Here is an 11,373-nt window from a genome sequence, read left to right on the forward strand (position 1 = left end):
GAATCTAACCCCGGAGCCTCTGAACCGAAACCTGATGATTGGCGAATGCAAACTTATTACGCGAATACAGTACCTAACAAAATTTTAAGACCACCAGCAGCGGACGAGTTGGCCCTGTGGTTATGGGGGTCCAGCTGTGAGCTTACATCCGGTAAATAGTGGGTTCGCCACTGTTGACAGCCCTGAGGATGGTTTCCCGTGGTTTTCCATTTTCATACCAGGCAAATTCTGGGGCTGTACCTTATTTAATTAAGGCTACGACCGCTTCCTTCCTACTCGAAGCCCTTTCCTATCCCTTCGTCTCCACAAGACCTAACTGCGTCTGTGCAATTCTAAAATAATAAAAAAGAAGAGACCACCAGCAAGAATCAGTTAATGAACTCCTGGTCCTACATTTATAGTAAGAATTGGTCTGCAAAATTTTTTTTGGCGCATTCGTGTTGATATACAACTTATGAAAAAGAACCGTTAAAATATTGAATGAAGTTTATAGGTTAACATTTTTTAAACAATTTGAGAACCCCACTTTTGGGTGTAAGGACTACCATGTTCACTGCTCTACGTTACCGACACAGATGAAAGCCCCGCGGTGTAGGGGTAGCGTAACTCGGGTTCGATTCCCGGCCAGGTCAAGGTATTTTACGTGTATCTGAGGGCTGGTTCGAGGTCCACTCAGCCTACGTGATTATCAATTGAGGAGCTATCTGACGGTGAGATAGCGGCCCCGGTCTAGAAAGCTAAGAACAACGGCCGAGAGGATCTGTCGTGCTGAGCACATGACACCTCGTAATCTGCAGGCCTTCGGGCTGAGCAGCGGTCGCTTGGTAGGCCGAGACCCTTCGGCGCTGTTGCGCCATAGGGTTTGGTTTGGTACCGACAAAGATAGGCCTTATGGCAACGATGGGATAGGAAAGGGCTAGGAGTGAGAAGGAAGTGACCTCGACCTTAATCAAGATACAGCCCCAGCGTTTGCCTGATGTAAACATGGGAAACCCTGGAAAACTGTCTTCAGTGCTACCAACAGTGGGGTTCAAACCCACTACCTCCCGAATGCAACCTCACAGCTGTGTGCCCCTAACCGCACAGCCAACTCGCTCGGTATATTTGGTTGCTATAACCTTAGTTTACACTTGGAAATGATATCTGAAACTCTGAACGGAACTACATTGCAGTCACTCTGTAAGTGGTTTGTCGCAGTTTCCCAATTCATACCCAGGTGAATGGCGGGATGGTGCCCAGTATATTTATCACGGTTAATCCTTATCCAGATTATTAGAAGTATTCATACACATGTACTAACTAGCCTGGACAGTTGTGTAATTCATAAAATTGCTAAATTCATGGCACCAAAAGTTACATGAATTAGTAACAACTTCACTCACTCAATCACTTGAATTCCATTTCTTCATTATTTCTCAGATTCTTGATGAGATGTTTTCATGTACTTATGTTTTTATGAAACCAGCTGTAGAGCCCGATTCTGCTCGGGAACTTATAATTTGTGTTACCTGTTTGAAATTATTTTTTGTAGATTTCAATAGTTTACAAACTCTTTTGTAGGTTTAGAAATATTTTTATTTGTATAATTTTAAGTTCTTATTTGAGATGATTTAGTTTCGCCTTCAAGAATTATTTCCTTGTGGAATACCAGAGTGGGAAGAGGTTGATCCTTTCCAACAATTAATAAAAGTAAGTTATAACCGTATGTATTTATGCGTCGCGCTATAGATATGATGTAGGGCCTACATGATTCCAACTGTCATAACTGTCATTTTATAAATCACCCCCTTTGGAAGCCTCCTCCCCCATCCCGTAGGGCTGCTAATGGTACCTTACCCCCACAGTATTTTTTCTATATAGTTAATCATACACAAACATCCAAAATTTCGGTCATTTTGGACATTTTCTTTTTCACCTCTTCTGAACCCTCATGCCGATGGATGCTGAGCGTGGACTTAAACGGCATCCAGAGTGCCACAGTTCATCCCGGTGACCCAGAAAACTATGGATTCGACAATAACATCAGTCTTCATACCCTACCCTAGGGGTGTTCCCCAACAGTCATTTTTCAAGATAGTAAATCATATGTGTACCAAGTTTGGTTGACAGCTATGCTGGAACATTTATTTTATTTATTTATTTATTTATTTATTTATTTATTTATTTATTTATTTATTTATTTATTTATTTATTTATTTATTTATTTATGTATTTATTTATTGCGCTTCAGACAGGTGTAAACCTAATGATATGAAACTATTGCATTAGATAAAAACAAATATCAAATTAAAATTATATTATCTCCTATGAAAGTCCTTGTAAAATAAAGTCATAAATGAAATAAAAATACACTTTTCTTCAGTAACATATGCACATAGTGTATCAAGGTATTTAAAATATTACAATACACACATTCTTCCGTAATCTCGGTCATTTTGGACATTTTCTTTTACACCCATTTCTCACCCACCTACCGATGGGGCTGAACATCCACTTAATCGACATGTAGAATATTACTATCCATCTCAGCGACCACAAAAACTATGGATTCTACATTAATACTGGTCGGCACTGCAGGCAGCCCTGAAAATGGTTGTCCGTGGTTTCCCATTTTCACACCAGGCAAATGCTCGGGCTGTACCTTAATTAAGGCCACGGCCGCTTCCTTCCCACTCCTAGCCCTTCCCGGTCCCAGCGTCGCCATAAGACATATCTGTTTCGGTGCGACGTAAAACTAATAGCAAAAAACTTGTCGTTTTCTATTATTTTTACTGATTTGTATAAGGATCCGACAAACTGACAGATATTCTTCTTTATATAAATATAGATGAAACATTCAAAACTACTTGAAGATTCGTGTCTAAATAAGGAATTGTAATGGATATCTGATCAGTGAAATAGCTGCGACATTGATTGAGTCAGAAATGAATTACGATGTGATATAATGTTAAGCAAATGTAATACGTCTCGAAACTCCTTGTTTCTTCAGGTTCAACTTGGCATGCACAGTACACCACCACATGTCCAGCGTGTTGGTTTGTCTAATTTGCGTGCATATGTTAAGTGTTAATTTTCTTTTGTTTGATAATTTGTGTAATCGCTTGTGTATGTTACGTGGTTTGTTCAATTAGTTATTCATATATTCACTTAGTCAAACAAATTTGCATGTAAACTTGTTATCAAGAGAAAATCATTTACTTTCTTGTTTATTTGTGTACCCTGCATGTTAAATCCATAGATAATAAGCAGGTTTACACCTTCACTCGTTAATTTATGTTTTTTTTGTTTAAAGCGGTTACTTTTAATTTATTTGCTTTAATGCTTATTTGGGTACTTTTATTCAGTTTAATTAACCGTTTATAAATTGGTCATTTTGTTGGTTTTTTATGCCCCACTAACTATTTTTGCGCTTTTCAGAGACGCCTAGGTGCTGGAATTTTGTCCCGCAAAGTTGTTTTACGTGCCAGTAAATTTACAGGCACGAAGATGACGTATTTAAGCATCTTCAAATACCAGCGGACTGAGCCTGGATCGAACCTGCCAAGTTCGGATCAGAAGGCCAGCGCTGTATCTTCTGAGCTCCAAAGCCCGGCCGTTTATAAATTGTTCATTTGGTTGTTTGTGGTTTTCTTTATATGGCTGTATAACTAGTTGTTCGTTTCATTGATTGTTTAGTTGTGTCTGCTGTCAGATAAGCTGTTTTAATTTTTAGGTGTGTGTTTATCCTTGGCAATTTTTTTAGCTGTTTAATTTTTTTGTTTGGAAGTTTTGTGGTTATTTGTGATTATTTAAATAACTGCTTAATTACTTGTTCATTCGAATGTTTAATCTATTTGTTTATCTGTTTCATTATACACTTGCTTGTTAATTTATATTCGACTACCTGCTTACCTGATAATTTTTCCTTTAGATATATAAACCAAACCCCATGGCACTACAGCCTTTGAAGAGCCTTGGCCTACCAAGCGACCACTGCTCAGCCCGAAGACCTGCAGATTACGAGGTGTCGAGTGGTCAGCACGACGAATCCTCTCGGCCGTAATTCTTGGCTTTCTAGACCGGGGCCGCTATCTCACTGTCAGATAGCTCCTCAATTCTAATCACGTAGGCTGAGTGGACCTCGAACCAGCTCTCAGGTCTAGACAAAAATCCCTGACCTGGCCGGGAATCGAACCCGGGGCCTCCGGGTAAGAGGCAGGCATGCTACCTCTACACCACGGGGCCGGCTTTTAGATATACAGTAGTTGCCTATTTGTTTAGCCGTTAAATTAGTTTTGTTTCTTTTGTTTACAATGTGCTTTACGTAACATCGACATAAATAGGTCTTATGGCAACGATGGGATAGGAAAGGGCTAGGAGTGGGAAGGAAGTGGCCGTGGCCTTAATTAGGGTACAGATTCAGCATTTGCCAGGTGTAAAAATGGGAAACCACGGAAAACCATATTCAGGGCTGCCGACAGTGAGGTTCGAACCCAGCATCTCCCGGATGCAAGCTCACAGCTGCGCGCCCCTCACCGCACGGCCAACTCGCGCGGTAAATTAGTTATTACCTGTCGTCAGCCCTGAAGTTGGTTTTCAGTGGTTTCCCATTCGCACCAAGCAAATGCTTGGGCTGTACGATATTTAAGACGACGACCGCTTCTTCCCCACTCTTCGCCCTTTCTTATCCCATCGTCGCCATGAGACCTGTATGTATTGGTGTGATGTAAAGTAAATCGTAAGAAAATTAGTTGTTTGTATGTTTCCTTCACTGTTTCGATATTTATTAGATAGGCTGTTGGTTGTTTAAAGTTCCATTGCTTGCTTAGTTGCCCCTTTATTTGTGTGTATGTTTCTTGAGTTTTTTCACCTGATCCATATGCAACTGCATGAAAAAAATTGCGAGTTGCTGGATAGGTTGTCATCCTCGCTTTAATTCTGCTGATTACCTTAACACGGAATCTTCCGTTCAACCTGTATGCATTTCTTACTGAATGCATTTTGGCCCTTTAACTTGAAAAATACTTGATTCACTTGATCATTAGTAATGAGTTACTATGTTTAATAATCCATTCCCTTGTAAATATATATGTATCACCGACCGCTAGTTCTGTTAATAAATAAATAAGTAAACAGTAATTTTGTTCTCAGGTCGAGGTAAAGAGATGCGCAGACGAGGTAAAGCACATTAGACGAGTGTGACTTATCTGTTCCGTGCTCGCCGTGAGCACTTACACGCTCAATTAGCTCAGGCCGCGTGCTCATTGCTGGACAACTCCCGCATATTTCATGCACCCGCATTAGCCTGACCTGCCTACACACACTTCCTGTACTGCCCAGGTTAGCCCGTATGCTCAGCTCGGCTACTGACTTATGGGAGCAATGCATCATCACAGGCAGTGTGCGAGGAACGCGAAATTCAGGTCACCTGTACTTCGTAAATAAATAAATAAATAAATAAATAAATAAATAAATAAATAAATAAATAAATAAATAAATAAATAAGTCAGCGTCTTTATCACCAGTAATTTAATATATAAGCGATTCTCAAACATATTATCTCTTTCCCTGCTTCCCCAGTCGAATTTCGAAATCAAATTCGTGTTTTAAATTTGTAGTCGGAAGGGGACACTATAGTGCAATTTCTAACTTCTATATTTTTTCAATGAATTTTTACCATTTTCTTTTCTGAAGCATGTTTCCTCTGATGTAGCAATATTATCAATTTTCGATATTGAATCTATAAAACTGTTAGAGTAGGAATATATTTTACTTTCATTTTGTTGATGATGATGATGATGATTGTTGTTTTAAGGGGCCTAACATCGAAGATCATCGGCCCCTACTTTCATTTTATCAGGCGCCGATGACCTTTGATGTTACGCCCCTTAAAACAACAAGCATCATCATCATCATCATCATCATCATCATCATCAAGTATCATTTTATCAGCATCGTTAAAAAAGTTCTTGGCATCACAATATCTTTTTTCCATTCGGCAACAAATTTTGCACGAATCTGATGGATAGTTACGCTAACAATTACCCGTGTCAAAGTTTGTTGTTTGACATATATATCGGCATGTACAATTTTTAAAATGTACTGTTTAAAAAATTTGTACACACAATATTTCGTATTTCAAAAATTTTTAAATCACCTTCCATTGTAAAATAGGCATTATCATTTGTGCACCAACTGTCTAACTACTACTGTGTAAAATTTCATCGATATCAGACAAAAATCGCATGATTTTGCTAAGCCATAAAATGCAAAATAAAAATGTATGCAACTTCACTCACTTTTGAATTGCCCTGCACAATGAGTGTGCTCTTCAGACTTCTTTCCTCCAGTGATATTTTCATCACTTCCTTCTTTTTCCTCAGCTCTTTGCTTTCACCTGGGCTCCTTTTCCTGATTTGTTGCGGCGTGTCCAGTAGAGCATAGGGCAATTAAATGCCAGCGTAGCACCATTTAAATGAGGCGCTGCGGACTTTAAAAATGGTGGCACTTAAAAAATAAAAGCACTTTTTGATAGAGCACACATCAGGGTGTTTATTAGTGTTCTAAACCCTATTTCGATATTTTTCTCGAAATTTATGAAATTTCACTACAGTGTCCCCTTTTTTTATTCGCAAAATGTTTAGCATTAGACGATATTAGTCTTACAACAAAATATTACCTTTAACACATGCCCTAGTGATCGTACGGAAGTAGTAACAAATTTTGGACTCAGGGAAGATAAATTTCCGGATAAATATAACCAAAATCAAACCAAACCCCATGGCGCAACAGCCCCGAAGGACCATGGCCAACCAGGCGACCGCTGCTCAGCCTGAAGGCCTGCAGATTACGAAATGTTGTGTGGTCAGCACGACAAATCCTCTCGGCCGTTATTCCTAGCTTTCTAGACCGGGGTCACTATCTCACTATCAAATAGCTCCTCAACTGTAAACACGTAGGCTGAGTGGACCTCGAACCTGCTTTCAGATCCAGGTAAAAACCCGGACATGGCCGTGAGTCGAACCCAGGGCTTCCGGGCAAGAGGCAGGCACACTACCCCTACACCGCGGGGCCGGCTGGATAAATATCAATTTTAAAATAAATTAATACCTCAAATTTAAAGGTAATAATCGTAGATTGAGTCTAGTGATTCCGAAATCCTATTCTGATGATAGGTCTGATGTTTCCCGTACCTCAAAACGTTTTTAGAGGGAAGGAAACCTGGTTGCCTTCGTAATGTACAGGCCGTACTGTAGAAAGCGCGCCAAGCCAATCAGCTGATCAATTGAGGCGAGCTAAGCGAATGTTACATATTGTACTTGTGAATGTAATCCATAAGGATTGGGGGCATTCTTAGGATAATTGTGACCGTTGAGAGACACAAATTAATATTTAATTATATTGCATGTTTTTTTCTTTAAATTTATCACATCAGGATTTACGTAAACGGCTGTTATTAAAATAATGAGACTTCATAGTTAATGTTAGGCATGGTAGCTAGACGTGGTGAATATTGTAAATTCAAGGGACGTAATAATTCTCGTGTAATTTATTCATTTAATTGTTATCGTATAAGACGTGTTTGTGGAAATGTAATGTGCTACAAATTTAAATACAGTGTGTGAAAGTTCACATTTATCACAATGCTAAGAACTTGGGCGTACCACGCCGAAATACAACTATACAAGTAAATATACATTAATATTTTCATTTTCTTCGTATGGGGGCAGGTTACCTTCATGAAAAACGAAAATATCAACCGAAAAAATACCTGTTACGAAGAATAAAGGTGTATGTTTCAGTCATTTTCCAGAACTGATGATGGGTTCTGCTTTTGAATTTCTTGTTACACAGATTTACAGCAGAACATTTTTTGTTGAGATAGAAAAAGTATAAAAGTGGACAGTAACCAATGGAACCTACATATGGTTATTTTTTGGGTTCGTAATGTTGAGAGCCGGGCTGAGTGGCTCAGACGGTTGAGGCGCCGGCCTTCTGTCCCCAACGTGGCAGGTTCGATCCTGGCTCAGCCCGGTGGTATTTGAAGGTGTTCAAATACGTCAGCCTCGTGTCGGTAGATTTACTAGCACGTAAAAGAACTCCTGTGGGACTAAATTCCGGCACCTCGGCGTCTCCGAATATCTTAAAAGTAGTTAGTGGGACTTATAGCAAATAACATTATTATTTTATTATTAACGTAATGTTGAGTACGCGCTGCCTTTTCTCCCCAAAATGAATGCGAGTAAAAACCTTTCCTCGGCAGTTTCCGTGAATGTGGGAAGTAACTATTTATGGCCCCATTTTCACACCAGGCAAATGCCGGGGCTGTACCTTAATTAAGACCACGGCCGCTTCCTTCCAATTCCTAGGCCTCTCCTATCCCATCGTCGCTATAAGACCTATCTGTATCGGAGCGACGTAAAGCAAATACCAAAACAAATATATATATATTTATGGCCATCTAGAGGTATGAAGTAAAGTTTATTATTGCACTTTTGTTGTCTCCATATTTGTATTAATGCATAATAGGCTAATTATTTGCTGGGTACATTGACGAGTAAAACACTGAAGTTTTGACCGCGTAGATCGTACTTCAAACCTACTTCTCCCCAAATTACGCAGACTGACTTACGATTTATGATGCGATTACGGGTTTTAGTGATCTCATCTGCAATATTAATAAAACTTTTCTGAATATTTCATAATTACAAGGTACAGACGCATCATGTCCTTGCATTGCACGGTTCAGACGAAGGAAACAGTTCGCCTCTTTGCGTGACGTCATCGGAGGTACAGTACGGCCTGTACATCACGAAGGCAGTGCTTTCATTGACCTGTCCATTTTAACAGATCAAATCTTTGTAAGTTGTGAATCACTAAATGTTTTTATAGACATATTATATTCTTATTCTTACACATTTTTAAATTGTGTAATTAGTTTTATCGTTGTATCATTAGAAGTTTTTGCATTATATGTACTGGGATCAGGGCCCTGACCTACTTTGAATAAGGTTATTCTGGCTGATGATGCTCACAAAGCATGAGCGAAACATGTCCTAATTTTAATATCTGTTAATGGTTTTATCCTAAATATAAAGGATTACTATGTGTTGGAAAGGTGGTTTTTATTAATGTATGAATTCCTTATTAGATTAAAACTTGCCTTCTCCTGCATTTTAAGTAAAGATTCCTATTCATTTATAACACAGTTATTAGTAAAATAAACTTATCAAAGAATGGATAGCTTAAAGCAGCAGAAATTGCAATGGCTTATCTCTTCCATACATGGATGAGCACATTTTTTCATGCCATACAGACGAACATAGATTAGCATTCGCTGATAATCCCATCACTTATTCTTTATTTAGTACAATCCAGTGGTAAATACTTCGTGGTACTGTCTTCTCTTAATGTCATTCTGAATGATATATGTATGTGTACATGAGAAGGCAGCTTTAAGGCCAGTGCTCAGATAGCATCTCCTAGAGAGGCCAGGTTCGACGAGAGAGATCCTTGATTGTCTGGCATATGCCAGTCACTGTGTCCGCAACGGATCTTAATGCTACTCTGTCTTTCCTATAGGCAGAGGTTATCAACCTCAGGCAATTCGTCAGAGATAATTACCCTACATTCTTACTGACACTATGAAGGTTCCGCCACTGAATTCTACAGGTTAGTCTAGGTCCGTCTCCATTCCCCCGGTGACATGGATTACATTTTCATCTGGGATACCAATCTACTGTAACTCTGGCTCTGGGGATAACTTGGCAGGAAATCAAGAAGTTTAAATATTTGGGACTAATAATAATAATAATAATAACAATAACAATAATAATAATAATAATAATAATAATAATAATAATAATAATAACAATCTTATTGACCTTAGGTACCTCTAACTATCTTTACGGTATTCGGAGGTGCCAAAAGAATATTATTTATTTATTTATTTATTTATTTATTTATTTATTTATTTATTTATTTAGTCTGATCCACGACACCCTAGATTTGCCATAAGACACAGAATAACACACAATAACAATTTTGAGGGAAGATAAAAAGATGAATGTTTAAAAAAAATGATAGGTTACAATTAACCATGTTAAATGGCATGAACTCCATATAAATGGTGACGAAGAATCGAAACGGAATATTTGATGAGTGAGACGACTATCTCATCTTGTAGGCTTCTCGCTGGTTTATATTTTTGTCGCCATGTGACGAAAGATTTGGGAATTGTTCCTCTCGCGCCAAAGAAAAGTCCAGTCACCGTTATTTATTTATTTATTTATTTATTTATTTATTTATTTATTTATTTATTTATTTATGGCCGACTAAGGAGTGCGAAATTGTACTTATTTAGCTCATGTAGTTGAATTTTTATTCTCCCAAAATCTCTTCATCATCTCGCTGTGGCATTTCTTGCGACCTTCTGACCAGATTTTGTTGGTGGTAGTGCTTGGATGGTCTGTAAAGTGGTCATTGTCGACTAATTTTAGTAACTTAGATCTGTCTGATATAACGTCCTAGGTGATGCCTATTTCCTGGCTTCAAGAAACCAATTAAAAAAAAACAACATATTTTCATTGATAGTGAAAGCTTCAGAATTCTTATGGTTAATCTCTGATTCTTCTTATTCTTCTTTATCTGTTTACCCTCCAGGGTCGGTTCTTCCCTCGAACTCAGTGAGGGTTCCCACCCCTACCGCCTGAAGGGCAGTGTCCTGGAGCTTCAGACTCTGGTATAACGGCGTGTAACCTCCGGAGAGTTCTGGTGCAGGTCTTTCGAGTAGACGTCTTAGAGGCAACCTGCGCGTTTGTGAGAATGGGACCCTACATATGATGGATTCTAATGCTAAAGACGACACACACACACACACACACACCGAACCATCGGAATTAACTAGTGCAGATTAAAATCACCAACCCGACCAGGAATCGAAGGCGGTATCACTTGGAACAAATGCCACCACCCTAACCATTTAGCCATGGAGCCTAATAATAATAATAATAATAATAATAATAATAATAATAATAATAATAATAATAATACCGGTAATAAATATCTAAATTAAAAAGAGCGTAGAGACACAATTGGAAGAGATATTAAATAAAACATTTAAAAATATAAATAGTCCACCTCTGTGGTGTAGTGGTTAGTGTGATTAGCTGCCATCCCCGGAGTTCCGGATTCGATTCCCGGTTCTGCCACGAAATTTGAAAAGTGGTACGAGGGCTGGAATGGGGTCCACTCAGCCTAGGGAGGTCAACTGAGTAGGCGGGGGAATTCGATTCGATTCCCTCCTCAGCCATCCTGGAAGTGGTTTTCCGTGGTTTCCCATTTCTCCTCCAGGCAAATGCCGAGATGGTATATAAATTAAGGCCACTGCCGCTT

The sequence above is a fragment of the Anabrus simplex genome, chromosome 11, assembly GCF_040414725.1.
Source record: "Anabrus simplex isolate iqAnaSimp1 chromosome 11, ASM4041472v1, whole genome shotgun sequence".
In the NCBI taxonomy this organism is placed as follows: Eukaryota; Metazoa; Arthropoda; class Insecta; order Orthoptera; family Tettigoniidae; genus Anabrus; species Anabrus simplex.